Below are 23920 nucleotides of genomic sequence, written 5' to 3'. Positions count from 1 at the left end.
CCCCCACATGGCCTCCCTGTGTGCATCATGGAGCCCCCACATGGCCTCCCTGTGTGCATCATGGAGCCCCCACATGGCCTCCCTGTGTGCATCATGGAGCCCCCACATGGCCTCCCTGTGTGCATCATGGAGCCCCCACATGGCCTCCCTGGTTGCATCATGGAGCCACCACATGGCCTCCCTGTGTGCATCCTGGAGCCACCACATGGCCTCCCTGTGTGCAGTTTGGAGCCACCACATGGCCTCCCTGTGTGCATCCTGGAGCCACCACATGTCCTCCCTGTGTGCAGCTTGGAGCCACCACATGTCCTCCCTGTGTGCAGCTTGGAGCCACCACATGGCCTCCCTGTGTGCAGCTTGGAGCCACCACATGGCCTCCTGTGTGCATCTTGGAGCCCCCACCTAGCCTCCTTGTGTGCATCCCGGAGCCTGAACCCGGCCAACCTGTGTTGCAGCCCCGAGCCCCCACCTGGCCTGCCTGTGTTGCAGCCCCGAGCCCCCACCTGGCCTGCCTGTGTTGCAGCCCCGAGCCCCCACCTGGCCTGCCCGTGTTGCAGCCCCGAGCCCCCACCTGGCCTGCGCCTGCCTGTGTGCATCATGGAGCCCCCACCTGGCCTCCCTGTGTGCATCATGGAGCCCCCACATGGCCTCCCTGTGTGCATCATGGAGCCTCCACATGGCCTCCCTGTGTGCATCATGGAGCCCCCACATGGCCTCCCTGTGTGCATCATGGAGCCCCCACATGGCCTCCCCTGTGTGCATCATGGAGCCCCCACATGGCCTCCCTGTGTGCATCCTGCAGCCACCACATGGCCTCCCTGTGTGCAGTTTGGAGCCACCACATGGCCTCCCTGTGTGCATCCTGGAGCCACCACATGTCCTCCCTGTGTGCAGCTTGGAGCCACCACATGTCCTCCCTGTGTGCAGCTTGGAGCCACCACATGTCCTCCCTGTGTGCAGCTTGGAGCCACCACATGGCCTCCCTGTGTGCAGCTTGGAGCCACCACATGGCCTCCCTGTGTGCAGCTTGGAGCCACCACATGGCCTCCCTGTGTGCATCTTGGAGCCCCCACCTAGCCTCCTGTGTGCATCCCGGAGCCCGAACCCGGCCAACCTGTGTTGCAGCCCCGAGCCCCCACCTGGCCTGCCTGTGTTGCAGCCCCGAGCCCCCACCTGGCCTACATTTCTTACAGCCCCGAGCCCCCACCTGGCCTGCCCGTATTGCAGCCCCGAGCCCCCACCTGGCCTGCCTGTGTTGCAGCCCCGAGCCCCCACCTGGCCTGCATTTCTTACAGCCCCGAGCCCCCACCTGGCCTGCCCGTGTTGCAGACCCGAGCCCCCACATGGCCTCCCTGTGTGCATCATGGAGCCCCACATGGCCTCCCTGTGTGCATCATGGAGCCCCCACATGGCCTCCCTGTGTGCATCATGGAGCCCCCACATGGCCTCCCTGTGTGCATCTTGGAGCCCCCACATGGCCTCCCTGTGTAGATCCTGGAGCCCCCACATGGCCTCCTGTGTGCATCCTGGAGCCACCACATGGCCTCCCTGTGTGCAGTTTGGAGCCACCACATGGCCTCCCTGTGTGCATCCTGGAGCCACCACATGTCCTCCCTTTGTGCAGCTTGGAGCCACCACATGGCCTCCCTGTGTGCATCTTGGAGCCCCCACCTAGCCTTCTTGTGTGCATCTTGGAGCCCCCACCTAGCCTCCTTGTGTGCATCCCGGAGCCCGAACCCGGCCAACCTGTGTTGCAGCCCCGAGCCCCCACCTGGCCTGCCTGTGTTGCAGCCCCGAGCCCCCACCTGGCCTGCCTGTGTTGCAGCCCCGAGCCCCCACCTGGCCTGCCTTGGTTGCAGCCCGAGCCCCCACCTGGCCTGCCCGTGTTGCAGCCCCGAGCCCCCACCTGGCCTGCGCCTGCCTGTGTGCATCATAGAGCCCCCACCTGGCCTCCCTGTGTGCATCATGGAGCCCCCACATGGCCTCCCTGTGTGAATCATGGAGCCCCCACATGGCCTCCCTGTGTGCATCATGGAGCCCCCACATGGCCTGCCTGTGTGCATCATGGAGCCCCCACATGGCCTCCCTTGTTGCATCATGGAGCCACCACATGGCCTCTCTGTGTGCATCCTGGAGCCACCACATGGCCTCCCTGTGTGCAGTTTGGAGCCACCACATGGCCTCCCTGTGTGCATCCTGGAGCCACCACATGTCCTCCCTGTGTGCAGCTTGGAGCCACCACATGTCCTCCCTGTGTGCAGCTTGGAGCCACCACATGGCCTCCCTGTGTGCAGCTTGGAGCCACCACATGGCCTCCCTGTGTGCAGCTTGGAGCCACCACATGGCCTCCCTGTGTGCAGCTTGGAGCCACCACATGGCCTCCCTGTGTGCATCTTGGAGCCCCACCTAGCCTCCTTGTGTGCATCCCGGAGCCCGAACCCGGCCAACCTGTGTTGCAGCCCCGAGCCCCCACCTGGCCTGCCTGTGTTGCAGCCCCGAGTCCCCACCTGGCCTGCCTGTGTTGCAGCCCCAAGCCCCCACCTGGCCTGCCTGTGTTGCAGCCCCGAGCCCCCACCTGGCCTGCCCGTGTTGCAGCCCCGAGCTCCCACCTGGCCTGCCCGTGTTGCAGCCCCGAGCCCCCACCTGGCCTGCGCCTGCCTGTGTGCATCATGGAGCCCCCACCTGGCCTCCCTGTGTGCATCATGGAACCCCCACATGGCCTCCCTGTGTGCATCATGGAGCCCCCACATGGCCTCCCTGTGTGCATCATGGAGCCCCCACATGGCCTCCCTGGTTGCATCATGGAGCCACCACATGGCCTCCCTGTGTGCATCCTGGAGCCACCACATGGCCTCCCTGTGTGCAGTTTGGAGCCACCACATGGCCTCCCTGTGTGCATCCTGGAGCCACCACATGTCCTCCCTGTGTGCAGCTTGGAGCCACCACATGTCCTCCCTGTGTGCAGCTTGGAGCCACCACATGGCCTCCCTGTGTGCAGCTTGGAGCCACCACATGGCCTCCCTGTGTGCATCTTGGAGCCCCCACCTAGCCTCCTTGTGTGCATCCCGGAGCCCGAACCCGGACAACCTGTGTTGCAGCCCCGAGCCCCCACCTGGCCTGCCTATGTTGCAGCCCCGAGCCCCCACCTGGCCTGCCTGTGTTGCAGCCCCGAGCCCCCACCTGGCCTGCCTGTGTTGCAGCCCCGAGCCCCCACCTGGCCTGCCTGTGTTGCAGCCCCAAGCCCCCACCTGGCCTGCGCCTGTCTGTGTGCATCATGGAGCCCCCACCTGGCCTCCCTGTGTGCATCATGGAGCCCCCACATGGCCTCCCTGTGTGCATCATGGAGCCCCCATATGGCCTCCCTGTGTGCATCATGGAGCCCCCACATGGCCTCCCTGTGTGCATCATGGAGCCCCCACATGGCCTCCCTGTGTGCATCATGGAGCCACCACATGGCCTCCCTGTGTGCAGCTTGGAGCCACCACATGTCCTCCCTGTGTGCAGCCCGAACCCGGCCAACCTGTGATGCAGCCCTGAGCCCCCACCTGGCCTGCCTGTGTTGCAGTCCCGAGCCCCCACCTGGCCTGCCTGTGTTGCAGCCCCGAGCCCCCACCTGGCCTGCCCGTGTTGCAGCCCCGAGCCCCCACCTGGCCTGCGCCTGCCTGTGTGCATCATGGAGCCCCCACATGGCCTCCCTGTGTGCATCATGGAGCCCCCACATGGCCTCCCTGTGTGCATCATGGAGCCCCCACATGGCCTCCCTGTGTGCATCATGGAGCCCCCACATGGCCTCCCTGGTTGCATCATGGAGCCACCACATGGCCTCCCTGTGTGCATCCTGGAGCCACCACATGGCCTCCCTGTGTGCAGTTTGGAGCCACCACATGGCCTCCCTGTGTGCATCCTGGAGCCACCACATGTCCTCCCTGTGTGCAGCTTGGAGCCACCACATGTCCTCCCTGTGTGCAGCTTGGAGCCACCACATGTCCTCCCTGTGTGCAGCTTGGAGCCACCACATGGCCTCCCTGTGTGCAGCTTGGAGCCACCACATGGCCTCCCTGTGTGCATCTTGGAGCCCCCACCTAGCCTCCTTGTGTGCATCCCGGAGCCCGAACCCGGCCAACCTGTGTTGCAGCCCCGAGCCCCCACCTGGCCTGCCTGTGTTGCAGCCCCGAGCCCCCACCTGGCCTGCATTTCTTACAGCCCCGAGCCCCCACCTGGCCTGCCCGTGTTGCAGCCCCGAGCCCCCACCTGGCCTGCCTGTGTTGCAGCCCCGAGCCCCCACCTGGCCTGCAATTCTTACAGCCCCGAGCCCCCACCTGGCCTGCCCGTGTTGCAGACCCGAGCCCCCACATGGCCTCCCTGTTTGCATCATGGAGCCCCCAAATGGCCTCCCTGTTTGCATCATGGAGCCCCCACATGGCCTCCCTGTGTGCATCATGGAGCCCCCACATGGCCTCCCTGTGTGCATCATGGAGCCCCCACATGGCCTCCCTGTGTGCATCATGGAGCCCCCACATGGCCTCCCTGTGTAGATCCTGGAGCCCCCACATGGCCTCCCTGTGTGCATCCTGGAGCCACCACATGGCCTCCCTGTGTGCAGTTTGGAGCCACCACATGGCCTCCCTGTGTGCATCCTGGAGCCACCACATGTCCTCCCTGTGTGCAGCTTGGAGCCACCACATGGCCTCCCTGTGTGCATCTTGGAGCCCCCACCTAGCCTTCTTGTGTGCATCTTGGAGCCCCCACCTAGCCTCCTTGTGTGCATCCCGGAGCCCGAACCCGGCCAACCTGTGTTGCAGCCCCGAGCCCCCACCTGGCCTGCCTGTGTTGCAGCCCCGAGCCCCCACCTGGCCTGCCTGTGTTGCAGCCCCGAGCCCCCACCTGGCCTGCCTGTGTTGCAGCCCCGAGCCCCCACCTGGCCTGCCCGTGTTGCAGCCCCGAGCCCCCACCTGGCCTGCGCCTGCCTGTGTGCATCATGGAGCCCCCACCTGGCCTCCCTGTGTGCATCATGGAGCCCCCACATGGCCTCCCTGTGTGCATCATGGAGCCCCCACATGGCCTCCCTGTGTGCATCATGGAGCCCCCACATGGCCTCCCTGTGTGCATCATGGAGCCCCCACATGGGCTCCCTGTGTGCATCATGGAGCCCCCACATGGCCTCTCTGTGTGCATGATGGAGCCCCCACATGGCCTCCCTGTGTGCATCATGGAGCCCCCACATGGCCTCCCTGTGTGCATAATGGAGCCCCCACATGGCCTCCCTGTGTGCATCATGGAGCCCCCACATGGCCTCCCTGTGTGCATCTTGGAGCCCCCACCTAGCCTCCTTGTGTGCATCCCGGAGCCTGAACCCGGCCAACTTGTGTTGCAGCCCCGAGCCCCCACCTGGCCTGCCTGTGTTGCAGCCCCGAGCCCCCACCTGGTCTGCCTGTGTTGCAGCCCCGAGCCCCCACCTGGCCTGCCTGTATTGCAGCCCCGAGCCCCCACCTGGCCTGCCTGTGTTGCAGCCCCGAGCCCCCACCTGGCCTGCATTTCTTACAGCCCCGAGCCCCCACCTGGCCTGCCCGTGTTGCAGCCCCGAGCCCCCACCTGGCCTGCCTGTGTTGAAGCCCCGAGCCCCCACCTGGCCTGCCTGTGTGCATCATGGAGCCCCCACATGGCCTCCCTGTGTGCATCATGGAGCCCCCACATGGCCTCCCTGTGTGCATCATGGAGCCCCCACATGGCCTCCCTGTGTGCATCATGGAGCCCCCACATGGCCTCCCTGTGTGCATCATGGAGCCCCCACATGGCCTCCCTGTGTGCATCATGGAGCCCCCACATGGCCTCCCTGTGTGCATCCTGGAGCCACCACATGGCCTCCCTGTGTGCATCCTGGAGCCACCACATGGCCTCCCTGTGTGCAGTTTGGAGCCACCACATGGCCTCCCTGTGTGCATCCTGGAGCCACCACATGTCCTCCCTGTGTGCAGCTTGGAGCCACCACATGTCCTCCTTGTGTGCAACTTGGAGCCAACACATGGCCTCCCTGTGTGCAGCTTGGAGCCACCACATGGCCTCCCTGTGTGCATCTTGGAGCCCCCACCTAGCCTCCTTGTGTGCATCCCGGAGCCCGAACCCGGCCAACCTGTGTTGCAGCCCCGAGCCCCCACCTGGCCTGCCTGTGTTGCAGCCCCGAGCCCCCACCTGGGCTGCATTTCTTACAGCCCCGAGCCCCCACCTGGCCTGCCTGTGTTGCAGCCCCGAGCCCCCACCTGGCCTGCCTGTGTTGCAGCCCCGAGCCCCCACCTGGCCTGCAATTCTTACAGCCCCGAGCCCCCACCTGGCCTGCCCGTGTTGCAGACCCGAGCCCCCACATGGCCTCCCTGTTTGCATCATGGAGCCCCCAAATGGCCTCCCTGTTTGCATCATGGAGCCCCCACATGGCCTCCCTGTGTGCATCATGGAGCCCCCACATGGCCTCCCTGTGTGCATCATGGAGCCCCCACATGGCCTCCCTGTGTGCATCATGGAGCCCCCACATGGCCTCCCTGTGTAGATCCTGGAGCCCCCACATGGCCTCCCTGTGTGCATCCTGGAGCCACCACATGGCCTCCCTGTGTGCAGTTTGGAGCCACCACATGGCCTCCCTGTGTGCATCCTGGAGCCACCACATGTCCTCCCTGTGTGCAGCTTGGAGCCACCACATGGCCTCCCTGTGTGCATCTTGGAGCCCCCACCTAGCCTTCTTGTGTGCATCTTGGAGCCCCCACCTAGCCTCCTTGTGTGCATCCCGGAGCCCGAACCCGGCCAACCTGTGTTGCAGCCCCGAGCCCCCACCTGGCCTGCCTGTGTTGCAGCCCCGAGCCCCCACCTGGCCTGCCTGTGTTGCAGCCCCGAGCCCCCACCTGGCCTGCCTGTGTTGCAGCCCCGAGCCCCCACCTGGCCTGCCCGTGTTGCAGCCCCGAGCCCCCACCTGGCCTGCGCCTGCCTGTGTGCATCATGGAGCCCCCACCTGGCCTCCCTGTGTGCATCATGGAGCCCCCACATGGCCTCCCTGTGTGCATCATGGAGCCCCCACATGGCCTCCCTGTGTGCATCATGGAGCCCCCACATGGCCTCCCTGTGTGCATCATGGAGCCCCCACATGGCCTCCCTGTGTGCATCATGGAGCCCCCACATGGCCTCCCTGTGTGCATGATGGAGCCCCCACATGGCCTCCCTGTGTGCATCATGGAGCCCCCACATGGCCTCCCTGTGTGCATCATGGAGCCCCCACATGGCCTCCATGTGTGCATCATGGAGCCACCACATGGCCTCCCTGTGTGCAGTTTGGAGCCACCACATGGCCTCCCTGTGTGCATCCTGGAGCCACCACATGTCCTCCCTGTGTGCAGCTTGGAGCCACCACATGGCCTCCCTGTGTGCATCTTGGAGCCCCCACCTAGCCTTCTTGTGTGCATCTTGGAGCCCCCACCTAGCCTCCTTGTGTGCATCCCGGAGCCCGAACCCGGCCAACCTGTGTTGCAGCCCCGAGCCCCCACCTGGCCTGCCTGTGTTGCAGCCCCGAGCCCCCACCTGGCCTGCCTGTGTTGGAGCCCCGAGCCCCCACCTGGCCTGCCTGTGTTGCAGCCCCGAGCCCCCACCTGACCTGCCCGTGTTGCAGCCCCGAGCCCCCACCTGGCCTGCGCCTGGCTGTGTGCATCATGGAGCCCCCACCTGGCCTCCCTGTGTGCATCATGGAGCCCCCACATGGCCTCCCTGTGTGCATCATGGAGCCCCCACATGGCCTCCCTGTGTGCATCATGGAGCCCCCACATGGCCTCCCTGTGTGCATCATGGAGCCCCCACATGGGCTCCCTGTGTGCATCATGGAGCCCCCACATGGCCTCCCTGTGTGCATGATGGAGCCCCCACATGGCCTCCCTGTGTGCATCATGGAGCCCCCACATGGCCTCCCTGTGTGCATCATGGAGCCCCCACATGGCCTCCCTGTGTGCATCTTGGAGCCCCCACCTAGCCTCCATGTGTGCATCCCGGAGCCTGAACCCGGCCAACTTGTGTTGCAGCCCCGAGCCCCCACCTGGCCTGCCTGTGTTGCAGCCCCGAGACCCCACCTGGTCTGCCTGTGTTGCAGCCCCGAGCCCCCACCTGGCCTGCCTGTGTTGCAGCCCCGAGCCCCCACCTGGCCTGCCTGTGTTGCAGCCCCGAGCCCCCACCTGGCCTGCATTTCTTACAGCCCCGAGCCCCCACCTGGCCTGCCCGTGTTGCAGCCCCGAGCCCCCACCTGGCCTGCCTGTGTTGAAGCCCCGAGCCCCCACCTGGCCTGCCTGTGTGCATCATGGAGCCCCCACATGGCCTCCCTGTGTGCATCATGGAGCCCCCACATGGCCTCCCTGTGTGCATCATGGAGCCCCCACATGGCCTCCCTGTGTGCATCATGGAGCCCCCACATGGCCTCCCTGTGTAGATCCTGGAGCCCCCACATGGCCTCCCTGTGTGCATCCTGGAGCCACCACATGGCCTCCCTGTGTGCAGTTTGGAGCCACCACATGGCCTCCCTGTGTGCATCCTGGAGCCACCACATGTCCTCCCTGTGTGCAGCTTGGAGCCACCACATGGCCTCCCTGTGTGCATCTTGGAGCCCCCACCTAGCCTTCTTGTGTGCATCTTGGAGCCCCCACCTAGCCTCCTTGTGTGCATCCCGGAGCCCGAACCCGGCCAACCTGTGTTGCAGCCCCGAGCCCCCACCTGGCCTGCCTGTGTTGCAGCCCCGAGCCCCCACCTGGCCTGCCTGTGTTGCAGCCCCGAGCCCCCACCTGGCCTGCCCGTGTTGCAGCCCCGAGCCCCCACCTGGCCTGCGCCTGCCTGTGTGCATCATGGAGCCCCCACCTGGCCTCCCTGTGTGCATCATGGAGCTCCCACATGGCCTCCCTGTGTGCATCATGGAGCCCCCACATGGCCTCCCTGTGTGCATCATGGAGCCCCCACATGGCCTCCCTGTGTGCATCATGGAGCCCCCACATGGGCTCCCTGTGTGCATCATGGAGCCCCCACATGGCCTCCCTGTGTGCATGATGGAGCCCCCACATGGCCTCCCTGTGTGCATCATGGAGCCCCCACATGGCCTCCCTGTGTGCATCATGGAGCCCCCACATGGCCTCCCTGTGTGCATCATGGAGCCCCCACATGGCCTCCCTGTGTGCATCATGGAGCCCCCACATGGCTTCCCTGTGTGCATCTTGGAGCCCCCACCTAGCCTCCTTGTGTGCATCCCGGAGCCTGAACCCGGCCAACTTGTGTTGCAGCCCCGAGCCCCCACCTGGCCTGCCTGTGTTGCAGCCCCGAGCCCCCACCTGGTCTGCCTGTGTTGCAGCCCCGAGCCCCCACCTGGCCTGCCTGTGTTGCAGCCCCGAGCCCCCACCTGGCCTGCCTGTGTTGCAGCCCCGAGCCCCCACCTGGCCTGCATTTCTTACAGCCCCGAGCCCCCACCTGGCCTGCCCGTGTTGCAGCCCCGAGCCCCCACCTGGCCTGCCTGTGTTGAAGCCCCGAGCCCCCACCTGGCCTGCCTGTGTGCATCATGGAGCCCCCACATGGCCTCCCTGTGTGCATCATGGAGCCCCCACATGGCCTCCCTGTGCGCATCATGGAGCCCCCACATGGCCACCCTGTGTGCATCATGGAGCCCCCACATGGCCTCCCTGTGTGCATCATGGAGCCCCCACATGGCCTCCCTGTGTGCATCATGGAGCCCCCACATGGCCTCCCTGTGTGCATCATGGAGCCCCCACATGGCCTCCCTGTGTGCATCCTGGAGCCACCACATGGCCTCCCTGTGTGCATCCTGGAGCCACCACATGGCCTCCCTGTGTGCAGTTTGGAGCCACCACATGGCCTCCCTGTGTGCATCCTGGAGCCACCACATGTCCTCCCTGTGTGCAGCTTGGAGCCACCACATGTCCTCCTTGTGTGCAACTTGGAGCCAACACATGGCCTCCCTGTGTGCAGCATGGAGCCACCACATGGCCTCCCTGTGTGCATCTTGGAGCCCCCACCTAGCCTCCTTTTGTACATCCCGGAGCCCGAACCCGGCCAACCTGTGTTGCAGCCCCGAGCCCCCACCGGGCTTGCCTGTGTTGCAGCCCCGAGCCCCCACCTGGCCTGCCTGTGTTGCATCCCTGAGCCCCCACCTGGCCTGCCTGTGTTGCAGCCCCAAGTCCCCACCTGGCCTGCCTGTGTTGCAGCCCTGAGCCCCCACCTGGCCTGCCTGTGTTGCAGCCCCGAGCCCCCACCTGGCCTGCCTGTGTTGCAGCCCCGAGCCCCCACCTGGCCTGCCTGTGTTGCAGCTCCGTGCCCCCACCTGGCCTGCCTGTGTTGCAGCCCCGATCCTCCACCTGGCCTGCCTGTGTTGCAGCCACGAGCACCCACCTGGCCTGCCTGTGTTGCAGCCCCGAGCCCCCACCTGGCTTTCCTGTGTGTCAGCCCCGAGCCCCCACCTGGTTTGCCTGTGTGTCAGCCCCGAGCCCCCACCTGGCTTGCCTGTGTGTTAGCCCCGAGCCCCCACCTGGCTTGCCTGTGTGTCAGGCCTGAGCCCCCACCTGGCTTGCCTGTGTGTCAGCCCCGAGCCCCCACCTGGCTTGCCTGTGTGTCAGCCCCGAGCCCCCACCTGGCTTGTCTGTGTGTCAGCCCCGAGCCCCCACCTGGCTTGCCTGTGTTTAAGCCCCAAGACCCCATTTTGCCTGCCTGTGTTGCAGCCCCGAGCCCCCACCTGGCCTGTCTGTGTTGCAGCCCCGAGCCCCCACCTGGCTTGCCTGTGTGTCAGCCCCGAGCCCCCACCTGGCTTGCCTTTGTGTCAGCCCCGAGCCCCCACCCGGCCTGCCTGTGTTGCAGCCCCGAGCCCCCACCCGGCCTGCCTCTGTTGCAGCCCCGAGCCCCCACCTGGCCTGCCTGTGTTGCAGCCCCGAGCCCCCACCTGGCCTGCCTGTGTTGCAGCCCCGAGCCCCCACCTGGCCTGCCTGTGTGGCAGCCCTGAGCCCCCACCCGGCTTGCCTGTGTTGCAGCCCCGACCCCCACCTGGTCTGCCTGTGTTGCAGCCCCGAGCCCTCATCTGGCCTCCTTGTGTGCATCTTGGAGCCCAAACATGGCCTCCATGTGTGCATCATGGAGCCACCACATGGCCTCCCTGTGTGCAGTTTGGAGCCACCACATGGCCTCCCTGTGTGCATCATGGAGCCCCCACATGGCCTCCCTGTGTGCATCATGGAGCCCCCACATGGCCTCCCTGTGTGCATCATGGAGCCCCCACATGGCCTCCCTGTGTGCATCATGGAGCCCCCACATGGCCTCCCTGTGTGCATCCTGGAGCCACCACATGGCCTCCCTGTGTGCATCCTGGAGCCACCACATGGCCTGCCTGTGTTGCAGCCCCGAGCCCCCACCTGGCCTGCCTGTGTTGCAGCCCCGAGCCCCCACCTGGCCTGCCTGTGTTGCAGCTCCGTGCCCCCACCTGGCCTGCCTGTGTTGCAGCCCCGATCCTCCACCTGGCCTGCCTGTGTTGCAGCCACGAGCACCCACCTGGCCTGCCTGTGTTGCAGCCCCGAGCCCCCACCTGGCTTTCCTGTGTGTCAGCCCCGAGCCCCCACCTGGTTTGCCTGTGTGTCAGCCCCGAGCCCCCACCTGGCTTGCCTGTGTGTTAGCCCCGAGCCCCCACCTGGCTTGCCTGTGTGTCAGGCCTGAGCCCCCACCTGGCTTGCCTGTGTGTCAGCCCCGAGCCCCCACCTGGCTTGCCTGTGTGTCAGCCCCGAGCCCCCACCTGGCTTGTCTGTGTGTCAGCCCCGAGCCCCCACCTGGCTTGCCTGTGTTTAAGCCCCAAGACCCCATTTTGCCTGCCTGTGTTGCAGCCCCGAGCCCCCACCTGGCCTGTCTGTGTTGCAGCCCCGAGCCCCCACCTGGCTTGCCTGTGTGTCAGCCCCGAGCCCCCACCTGGCTTGCCTTTGTGTCAGCCCCGAGCCCCCACCCGGCCTGCCTGTGTTGCAGCCCCGAGCCCCCACCCGGCCTGCCTCTGTTGCAGCCCCGAGCCCCCACCTGGCCTGCCTGTGTTGCAGCCCCGAGCCCCCACCTGGCCTGCCTGTGTTGCAGCCTCGAGCCCCCACCTGGCCTGCCTGTGTGGCAGCCCTGAGCCCCCACCCGGCTTGCCTGTGTTGCAGCCCCGACCCCCACCTGGTCTGCCTGTGTTGCAGCCCCGAGCCCTCATCTGGCCTCCTTGTGTGCATCTTGGAGCCCAAACATGGCCTCCATGTGTGCATCATGGAGCCACCACATGGCCTCCCTGTGTGCAGTTTGGAGCCACCACATGGCCTCCCTGTGTGCAGCTTGGAGCCACCACATGGCCTCCCTGTGTGCATCTTGGAGCCCCCACCTAGCCTCCTTGTGTGCATCCCGGAGCCCCCACCTGGCCTACCTGTGTTGCAGCCCCGGACTTCCGCCTGGCGTACCTGTGTTGCAGCTCTGAGCCCCCACCTGGCCTGCCTCTCTTACAGCCCCGAGCCCCCACCTGGCCTGCCTGTGTTGCAGCCCCGAGCCCCCACCTGGCCTGCCGGTGTTGCAGCCCCGAGCCCCCACCTGGCCTGCCGGTGTTGCAGCCCCGAGCCCCCACCTGGCCTGCCGGTGTTGCAGCCCTGAACCCCCACCAGGCCTGCCTGTGTTGCAGCCCCGAACCCCCACCAGGCCTGCCTGTGTTGCAGCCCTGAGCCCCCACTTGGCTTGCCTGTGTTGCAGCCCCGAGCCCCCACCTGGCCTGCCAGTGTTGCAGCCCCGAGCCCCCACCTGGCCTGCCTGTGTTGCAGCCCTGAACCCCCACCAGGCCTGCCTGTGTTGCAGCCCTGAGCCCCCACCTGGCCTGCCTTTCTACAGCCCCGAGCCCCCACCTGGCCTGCCTGTGTTGCAGCCCCGAACCCCCACATGGCCTCCCTGTGTGCATCATGGAGCCCCCACATGGCCTCCCTGTGTGCATCATGGAGCCCCCACATGGCCTCCCTGTGTGCATCATGGAGCTCCTACATGGCCTCCCTTGTTGCATCATGGAGCCCATACATGGTCTCCCTGGTTGCATCGTGGAGCCCACTTATGGTCTGCATGTGTGCATCATGGAGCCCACACATGGCCTCCATGTGTGAAGCTTGGAGCCACCACATGTCCTCCCTGTGTGCAGCTTGGAGCCACCACATGTCCTCCCTGTGTGCATCATGGAGACAACACATGTCCTCCCTGTGTGCATCATGGAGACAACCCATGGCCTCCCTGTGTGCATCCCGGAGCCTCTACATGGCCTCCCTGTGTGCATCCTGGAGCCAACAAATGGCCTCCCTGTGTTGCATCCCGGAGCCTCCACATGGCCTCCCTGTGTGCATCCCGGAGCCTCCACATGGCCTCCCTGTGTGCATCCTGGAGCCTCCACATGGCCTCCTTGTGTGCATCCTGGAGCCTCCAGATCGCATCCCTGTGTGCAGCTTGGAACCATCACATGGCCTCCCTGTGTGCATCCCGGAGCCCCCACATGGCCTCCCTGTGTGCAGCTGGATCCCCCACTAGGCCTCCCTGTGTGCAGCTGCGGCCCCCATGTGGCCCCTATATATAGGTACACATATAAGAAAAATACACATACTGTATAAGAAAAATAAAAACACATACCCACCTTTGTCTTTTTTTTCTACGTCACTGCTCAGATCCACCTGTCTCCAGGCCCTCTTGATGCCGCCGCTGGCTGATGACGTTGTCACGCCAGTGACAGGAGCACCCAGATACATACACATACAGGCATACTTACATAGACATATTTGAAGACAAATTCACAAAAACACATATAAACAGACATAAATCGATACACAGTCATATATAATGACTTACATAGATATACACATCATACATATTGGGGCTGCCACCAGGAATTTTAGGGCCTCATATTAGCAAAATTTTCAGGCCCCCTCTAGACTCCGCCCAGGCTCTACCCAGCTCTGCCTCCAATTCTCAAACCTTTCATAGTTCCACTGTCCACATTGGGGGAGGGAGTGGAGTGCAGAAGTGGATTTTTTCCAAAGTTGTTTGAGTAGTCATCATATGACCAATCCATCATACTGTATGTATGTATTATTCATACTTATAGAGTCATGGGATGACAAACTACTCTTCCTAAGATCAGAGTCACACTTGCAAGTGCCCTCGCGTGTAACTCGTGCGAGTCTCTCATTGCATCACCCGTCACGGCCGCACACTTTCCGGACAGGAGCGTCTCAGCTGCATAGAGATACATGAAGTCGACCCGCTCCTGTCAGGGGAGTGTGATTCTGTGCCGGATGATTCAATGAGAGACTCATGCGAGTTACACGCGAGGCACTCACAACTGTGACTGCGGCCTAATTCTCTCAATGTTCAGTGAAAAAAAGAGTGGCCAGAAGAAAAGCTAATTATCGCGTAAGTATGAAAATCGCATATAAGTGGGGTGACTATGTGATGACTGCTGGAACCAGCAAGCAGAGACGAATCCTGACAGTGAGTATATTACACGATGTTAAGATTGGGCATGCTACAGGGCTTAATTTTATAATTAAAGGGCTTGTCCAGGTGTGAGATGAATGTCTGCAATCACTGTAGGTGACTGTAGGTTTCCACATGTTCACAGCGCTTACACTGCATACGTTCTGTTTTTCTCAGGCAGCACGGGTGTCACACAGATCGCACACTGATGTGATCTGTGTGACATCAGTGTGACACGTACCGGAGAAAGCACAGGTCTTTTTAATAAGATTTTCTATATTTACCTGTATCTATCAATGCTCTCTGCGGCACTGCTGAATATTCGGGGGACTTCAGTGCCGGGGACCGCATCACTTGGTGAGTATACAGCAGTATGTGTGTGTGTTCAGTGTATACATGCATGTGCGCTATGTGTGTGTATGTGCTTGGTGTATCCATGTGTGTACGCTATGTGTGTATACATATGTGTGTATATGTGCTCAATGTATTCTTGTGTGTGTGTCCTGAGTGTGTGTGTGTAGTGAGAACCTGGAAGCCGAATCATCGTGGGGACAGCATCGGGGACTCATCACAGTTCCCAATGAACTCTGATGAACCCCTGAAACTGTAGCGCGGGGGTCATCAGGATGTCATGAGAGTTCATTGGGAACTCCAATGACCTCCTGGATGTCACTGTGCGTGCAGAATACTCACCTGTCCCCGCAGTGCTGTCCTTGGCGGTGCTGTATCCAGCGCTGTCCCCGCGATGCTCAGGCTTCCAGGTCCTGAGTGCAGTGAATAATCGATGAATATAATGAGTGGCTGTCGGGAGCGGGATGCAGCAGAGCGGAAGACAGCAGGTAAATATGGAAAATCTTCTTATTTCACACACCCGTGTTTTCTCCGGTACCTGTTACACGTATGAAAACACGGGTGTCACACGTGTGACACACGTATGACCATAACCATGCGTGTGACTGGTACCTGATTAAATACGGACGTCTGAAACCGGCCTAAATGTGTTTCCCGGACAGGGGCTAATTGAAAAACCCGGACTGGAGGGAGAGTTCCGTCCTACTACCAAACCTACAGAACTCTCCAAAATTAAAAGCCCAAACTGGTTTTGTTAAACAAAATACTTGGTCAAATATCTTGACCCAGTCCATCCTCTTATTTTGTGTTGCACTCACAGTGGTGACTGTAATTACAACACACTACAGCGGGTCTCACAAGGTCTCCAAACACATTCTGGGGGATTTATAGTGACCCTCATAATTAACACCTCTCACTGCCTCACATAATATATAATAACTAGCTGTAGTACCTGGAGTTGCCCGAGATAGTAACTGTCTCTCTGTCGCTCTCCCAGTCTCTGTCTCCCTCTCTGTCTGTCTCTTTTGCTGTCAATCTCTATACCTTTGTTTATCTGTCTGTCTTTGTATATCTTTGTCTCTTTCCCTGTCTGTCTCTGTCTCTTTGTCTGTCTGTCTCTTTCCCTGTCTGCATTGTGACACACCAACTTTCCATTCAAGGTCGTAGCTGCGCATTGTGACACGCCAACATTCTGAAATTCTGTCTGCATTGTGGCTCCCAGCTCCATTGACTTTAATGGAGGCAGGTGTTTTGGCGAATATCTATAAAGCGTGGGGTTAAAATTTCCCCTCAAAACATAGTCTGACGTTCCCTGAGTCAAATGGGGTATCTGTGCAAAATTTCGTGATTGTACATGCGACGGTGCGGATTCCTTTAGCGGACATACACACACACATATACATTCATACACTCAGCTTTATATAATAGATATTTATTTATATATATATGTGTATATTTTCAGCCGACAGATGGTGTTTGATTTGAACTGTTAATGTATGATTGGTGAGGGCATTTTGCAGAATTGGAGTTTTGCCAAGAGTGGGTTGGAGCCTGGGCAGAGTCTCAGGGGGCCAAAAATGTTTCTATTATGGGGCCCTAAAATTCCTGGTGACAGCCCTGCCTCTCCCCTACCCCATTGTGTGGTCTCACGCTATGAGCGATAGGTCACTGCTGCTATAATTGTTTACATTAGCTGCTCAGTTGATGGGTTTGATTCATGTTATTCTGGTTTAATATAGAGGCTATTTATACTATAAAGACATATGTCAAGAAAAAAGTGCACCTTAGATATAATGTCTAACACACGCAGCTCTGCTACATGGGTACGGGACTATGGGCAGAATGTAAGTGACCCCCTAACCTATTAGGCCCCCGTGCAGCTGAACTGCATTAATGCTATGTGCGCCCCTGGAGTGAAGTGATACAATGTGAGGCCTACCATACTGACGCAGCCATTTTTGGATGTTGATTTGTTTTTCCACTTAGTCTAGTAAAATCTCTCCACATTTATCAAAGCTTTGTAATTTTATAAAACCCTCTCCTAGATATCCATGGAAACCAGTCAGGATTAATAACAGCTGAGTCCTGACTGGTTGCTATGGGTAACAAGAACCATGGTAATACTGATATATAATCTCCATAACTTCTCACCTTTCCTGGCCACCAGGCCGATGTGACTGGATCCTGGGTCTCTGGAAGATTTGCTGTAATTGCTCGTCCTGCACTTACATCTGGTGAGTCTTGCCATTGCTCCATGACGGTGCGCTAAGAAGCAGTTATCCATTATGTTTTTCTTGGCCTTTCCCGCTTTTCAGTGTCCATGTTCTCCATCACTTTCTCTCTCCACACTTTTCTTCTCATCCTTTTGGTTTCCAAATCCTTTGTCTTCTTCGCTTTCCCCACTCTCACATGTGTCTCCGCTGTCCTGCAGTGAATGAGTGCAAAGCACGTCAGCTGTGCGCCTGTGTATGGAACCCGCCATTGTGATGTCATAATGCTGCCACATTCCGACACCCGCTGCTTCACAATATATGTACTGTATATATTATAGAGGTTGCTGGCTGTGTATGTACATTTGTCCTCAAAAGTTTACATACCCCGGCAGATTTTTTGCTTTCTTGGCCTTCTTTCAGAAAATATGTATAATAATACAAAAACTTTTATTCCACTCATGGTTAGTGGTTCGGTGAAGCCATTTATTGTGAAACTACTGTGTTTTCTCTTTTTAAATCATAAAGGAAACCAAAAACATCCAAATGACGCTGATCAAAAGTTTACACACCCTGGTGATTTTGGCCTGATAACATGCACAGAAGATGACACAAATGGGTTTGAACGGCTAATAAAGGTAACATCCTCACCTGTCACCTGTTTGCTTGTAATTTTTAAAATTGAGGAAACACAGTAGTTTGACAAAAAATGGCTTCACCCAACCACTAACCATAAGTGGAAAAAAAGATTTTGTGTATTATTTGTATTTTCTGAAAAAAAGGCCAAGAAAGCAAAAAATCTGCCGGGGTATGTAAACTTTTGAGCACAACTATATACACAGCCAGCAACCTCTATAATATATACAGTACTGTATATATATTGTGAGGCAGCGGCTACACAGAGCCAGCCCAGTGAGACAGTGACCTAGGTTCTTCACACCACAGTCTTTATTTCACACGATAAAGGGTTACTCACCTGTACACCCAGGCGCAGCCGGTTCCCATAACATGCAGTCCACAACTAAACATCCAGATCATTCAGTGCTGCCTGTGTTTGCTCTACACAGGCAGCATACATAGCACATGTTGCTCCGCCAGTGTGGATCCCAGAGCGAGACACACCATGTTGGCTCTACAGCATTAAGGCTGGTTTCAGACGTCCGTGTTTCAGGTACGTGTGATATCTGTTTTCAACACGGATGCCACACGTACTCATGTTGTTGTTTGCTGTTACTCACACGTCCGTGTTTTCACACGGACCATGTGACCGCTCATGACCCCGCACGATTACACGCAGACATGTCCGTTTTTTCTCCGGCAGCACGGGTGTCACACAGATCGCACACTGATGTGATCTGTGTGACATCAGTGTGACACGTACCGGAGAAAGTACGGGTCTTTTTAATAAAAAGATTTTCTATATTTACCTGTATCTATCGATGCTCTCTGTGGCACTGCTGAATATTCGGGGGACTTCAGTGCCGGGGACCGCATCGCTGGGTGAGTATACAGCAGTGTGTGTGTGTGTTCAGTGTATACATGCATGTGCGCTATGTGTGTGCATGTGCTCGGTGTATCCATGTGTGTACGCTATGTGTGTATACATATGTGTGTGTATATGTGCTCAATGTATTCCTGTGTGTGTGTCCTGAGTGTGTGTGTGTGTAGTGAGAACCTGGAAGCCAAATCATCGCGAGGACTCATCACAGTTCCCAATAAACTCTGATGAACCCGTGAAGCTGTAGCGCGGGTGTCTAGGGGGTCATCAGGATGTCATGAGAGTTCATTGGGAACTCCAATGACCTCCTGGATGTCATTGTGCGTGCAGAATACTCACCTGTCCCCGCAGTGCTGTCCTTGGCGGTGCTGTATCCAGCGCTGTCCCTGCAATGCTCAGGCTTCCAGGTCCTGAGTGCGGTGAATAATCGATGAATATAATGAGCGGGGGTCAGGAGCGGGATGCAGCAGAGCCAAAGACAGCAGGTAAATATGGAAAATCTTCTTATTTCACACACCCGTGTTTTCTCCGGTACCTGTCACACATATGCAAACACGGGTGTCACACGTGTGACACACGTATGACACATGTACGACCATAACCATGCGTGTGACTGGTACCTGATTAAACACGGACGTCTGAAACCGGCCTAAATGTGTTTCCCGGACAGGGGCTAATTGAAAAACCCGGACTGGAGGGAGAGTTCCATCCTACTACCAAACCTACAGAACTCTCCAAAATTAAAAGCCCAAACTGGTTTAGTTAAACAAAATACTTGGTCAAATATCTTGACCCAGTCCATCCTCTTATTTTGTGTTGCACTCACAGTGGTGACTGTAATTACAACACACTCCAGCGGGTCTCACAAGGTCTCCAAGCAGATTCTGGGGGATATATAGCGACCTTCATAAATGACACCTGTCACTGCCTCACATAATATATATACTCACTGTAGAACCCGACGTTGCCCAAGATAGTAACTGTCTCTCTGTCTCTCTCTCTCCCTCTCTCCCAGTCTCTGTTTGTTTCCCTCTCTGTCTCTTTTCCTGTCAATCTCTATATTTCTGTCTATCTGTCTGTCTTTATATATCTTTCCCTGTCTGTCTCTTTCCCTGTCTGTCTCTTTCCCTTTTTCCCTGTCTGTCTCTTTCCCTTTTTCCCTGTCTGTCTCTTTGTCTGTCTGTCTCTGTCTCTTTCCCTGTCTGCATTGTGACACACCAACATTCCATTCAAGGGCGTGGCTGCGCATTGTGACGCGCCAACATTCTGAAGTTGGGTTGGAGCCTGGGCAGAGTCTCAAGGGGGCCAAAAATGTTTCTATTATGGGGCCCTAAAATTCCTGGTGACAGCCCTGCCTCTCCCCTACCCCATTGTGTGGTCTCACGCTATGAACGATAGGTCACTGCTGCTATAATTGTTTACATTAGCTGCTCAGTTGATGGGTTTGATTCATGTCATTCCGGATTAATATAGAGGCTATTTTGTGCTATAAAGACATATGTCAAGAAAAAAGTGCACCTTAGATATAATGTCTAACACATGCAGGTCTGCTACATGGGTAAGGGACTATGGGCAGAATGTAAGTGACCCTTCACCTATTAGGCCCCCGTGCAGCTGAACTACATTAATGTTATGTGCGCCCCTGGAGTGAAGTGATACAATGTGAGGCCTACCATACTGACGCAGCCATTTTTGGATGTTGATTTGTTTTTCCACTTAGTCTAGTAAAATCTCTCCACATTTATCAAAGCTTTGTAATTTTATAAAACCCTCTCCTAGATATCCAAAGAAACCAGTCAGGATTAATAACAGCTGAGTCCTGACTGGTTGCTATGGGTAACAAGAACCGTGGTAATACTGATATATAATCTAAATAACTTCTCACCTTTCTTGGCCACCAGGCCGATGTGACCGGGTCCTGGGTCTCTGGAAGATTTGCTGTAAATCCTGTTTTTCTTGGCTTTTCTCGCCTTTCACTGTCCATATTCCCTATTACTTCCTGTCTCCACACTTTTCTTCTCATCCTTTTGGTTTCCAAATCCTTCGTCTTCTTTGCTTTCCCCACTATGAGCGCTCACATGTGTCTCCGCTGTCCTGCAGTGAGTGAGTGCAAAGCACGTTAGCTGTGCGCCTGTGTATGGAACCCGCCATTGTGATGTCATAATGCTCCACATTCCAGCACCCGTCATTGTGATGTCATCACTATGTCAATATGTCTAGCTCCCAACCATCATGGATCCAGCTGGGATCTCCTGTCATAGCTAAAGGGATTCTGCCACTATATAATATGTGTTTAATGCTGCGGATATCTTAGAAATAAAAACTTCTTCAATTTAACCTCTTCACTCAAAGTGATTTTTTTTTTTTTAATTTTCATTTTTTCTAAGAGCCATAACTTCTAATTTTCCATCAATATAGCCATATGAGGACCTATTTTTTGTGGGATGAGTTGTACTATTGATTGATACCAATAGTTTTACCATATAGTGTATTGGAGAACGCAACAAAAAATTCCAACTACGGTGAAATTGCAAAACAAAAGTGCAATTGCACGATTGTTTTGATGGTATTTTATTTATTATGTTCACTATATGGTAAAACTGATGGGTCAGTGTGATGCAATATGTCAGTACGAGTTTGTAGATACCAAACATGTATAGGTTTACTTTTACCTAAGGGGTGAAAAAAAACTCCGAAGTCTGTCCAAAAAAAGCATAGTGCTTGTGGTGCCATTTTCCAAGACCCATAGTGTTCACATTTTTCGGGGCCTGGGGCTCATTCATGGCTTATTTTTTGCATCTTGAGCTGACGTTTTTAATACCATTTTTGCGTACATGCCACATTTTCATCGCCATTTATTGTATTTTAATACAATGTTGCGACGACCAAAAAAATGTAATTTTGGTGGTTGGAATATTTAACTTGCTGCGTTGTGTACTGATCACATTAATTGATGTAACATTTTGATAGAGCGGGCAATTCTGAACTCGGCAATACCAAATATGCGTATTTTTTTTTTAAACAATTTTGTTTTATTTTCATGGAGCGAAAGAAGGGGATGATTTGAACTTCTTAGGTTTTTTATTTCTTTTTACTGATTTTATTAGGCTATGTGCCCACGGGACAATGTACCTGCGGATATTTCCACAGGTTTGTCCGCAGGTTTCCCGCAGCTGCTCCCCGGAATCCGCAGCTATCAATTCCTGCGGTATATCTGCGGAGTTGTTGCGGAAAACCTGTGGAAACAGTGCCGATTTCATGCAGAATTCCTGCGGCTTTCCCACCCTGTATCTCCATAGTGGAGGAGCGGTAATTCCGCAGATATTTTCGCATGAATAATTGACATGCAATCACATGCGGCTGCGGGACATCCGCAGCATATTTTGCAGCCGCACATACCAGAGCATTGATACAGTACTCACCAAATCCCATAGGATAACATGGGGAGTGTCTGTACCTGCTGGAACCTGCGGATTTATCTAGAAAATCCAGATAAATCCGCAGGTTTTCCACGGCAAAATCCGCGGGTACATTGTCCCGTGGGCACATAGCCTTAAGGGTACTTTACACGCTGCAACATCGCTAACGATATATCGTCGGGGTCATGTCGTTAGTGACGCACATCCGGCGCCGTTAGCGACATCGCAGCGTGTGACACCAAGGAGCGATGATCAACAATCGGAAAAGCATCAAAAATCGTTGATCGTTGACACGTCGCTCCTTTTCATAATATCGTTGGTGGTGCATGCCGCTGGTTGTTCGTCGTTCCTGCGGCATCACACATTGCTATGTGTGACGCTGCAGGAACAACGAACATCATCCTATCTGAGTCCACCGGCAATGAGGAATGAAGGAGGTGGGCGGCATGTTCCGGCCGCTCATCTCCTCCCCTCCTCTGCTATTGGGCAGCCGCGTAGTGTCGCCGAAGTGACGTCGCTATGACGCAGAGCGCACCTCCCCCTTGAAGGAGGGATTGTTCGGCGCTCACAGCGACGTCGCTAAAAAGGTATGTGCGTGTGAAGCTGCCGTAGCCAAATGTCGCATGAACGACGGGGGCGGGTGCTATCACGCACGACATCGCTAGCTATCACTAGCGATGTTGCAACATGTAAAGCACCCTTTAGTCTCCTGGGGGGACTTTATAACTGCAGTGTCCAATCGCCTGTGCTGATCAGAGCAATGATTCAGCAGAAATGCTGTGTTCCTGTGAGAGCCGCCGCAACCCTCACCTGTTAGTCCCACATGTCTGTTCTAATAATATTTTTTTTATATAGCGCCAACATTTTCCGCAGTACTTTCCAAATCAAAAGGGACATGTACAGATAATATCAGACATTATTGAATAACAAAATTCAGATACTAAGAGTGAAGGCCCTGCCTGCAAACTTACAATCTATGAGGAAATAGGGGAGGTACAAAAGGTAAAAATTGGATAGGGGGGGATGGGCTGGGGAGAAAAAGCTTGTCATATATGGTCCAGCTATCAATATAATAGGGGATTCAAAACCAGCTGTATGAACCGGTCACCAGCCAGAATTTATACAAGTACAGAGTATAAGAAAGTACATGAAGAGAAAAGCAACCAGAAGATACAGGGGACAAGAATTGGAAGAAAATTTAGAATGGGACTAGATTAGATGAGGGAGGTGAGGTGATAGGCTAGTCTAAAGAAAAGCATTTCTAGGGCCTGCTTAAAAGTGTGGATTTTGGGAATTAATTAGATTGTCCTTGGTAGTGTGTTCCAGAGCATAGGCACAGCTCGCAAGAAATCTTACAAGCGGGAGTGGGAGGTTCGAATTATTGAGGATGTCAGTCTTAAGTCATTATAGTGAAAAAGATTTTCGGTCTTTATGAGCGCTAATGATAGATTGACAGGCTCCGTCAGTAGATTAATTTTATTATTAAAATATTAGAGAGCTCCTGTTAATTGCTGAAACGCGTTGTATGTAACTAACAGGAGCTCTCTAATATTTTAATAATAAAATTAATCTACTGACGGAGCCTGTCAATCTATCATTAGCGCTCATAAAGACCGAAAATCTTTTTCACTATATACCCACTCCCTCTGAGGGAATTCGGCCTGAGCTGCTGATAGATACAGGAATCTTAAATCCTAACGTTGAATCCCCAGCTGGAGGATGGCGGATCGCATCTAGCACTCCAGGACCCACAGTGCCGGTGAATCCTAGGAGTAACTAGCGGCATCTAACCCGGGCGCCTCCAACAAAGCAACGATCTATCAGCGGTGACATCAGGAACCCCCCTACTTGGAGGATTCTTCTAAACCAACACCGGGGTTGTGCGAGGGCGCACAACCTCATCAGGTGACCAAAACCAAATTTTTAAA

Source organism: Anomaloglossus baeobatrachus, chromosome 8, assembly GCF_048569485.1.
Source record: "Anomaloglossus baeobatrachus isolate aAnoBae1 chromosome 8, aAnoBae1.hap1, whole genome shotgun sequence".
Classification (NCBI taxonomy): domain Eukaryota; kingdom Metazoa; phylum Chordata; class Amphibia; order Anura; family Aromobatidae; genus Anomaloglossus; species Anomaloglossus baeobatrachus.
This window is presented reverse-complemented; position numbering follows the sequence as displayed.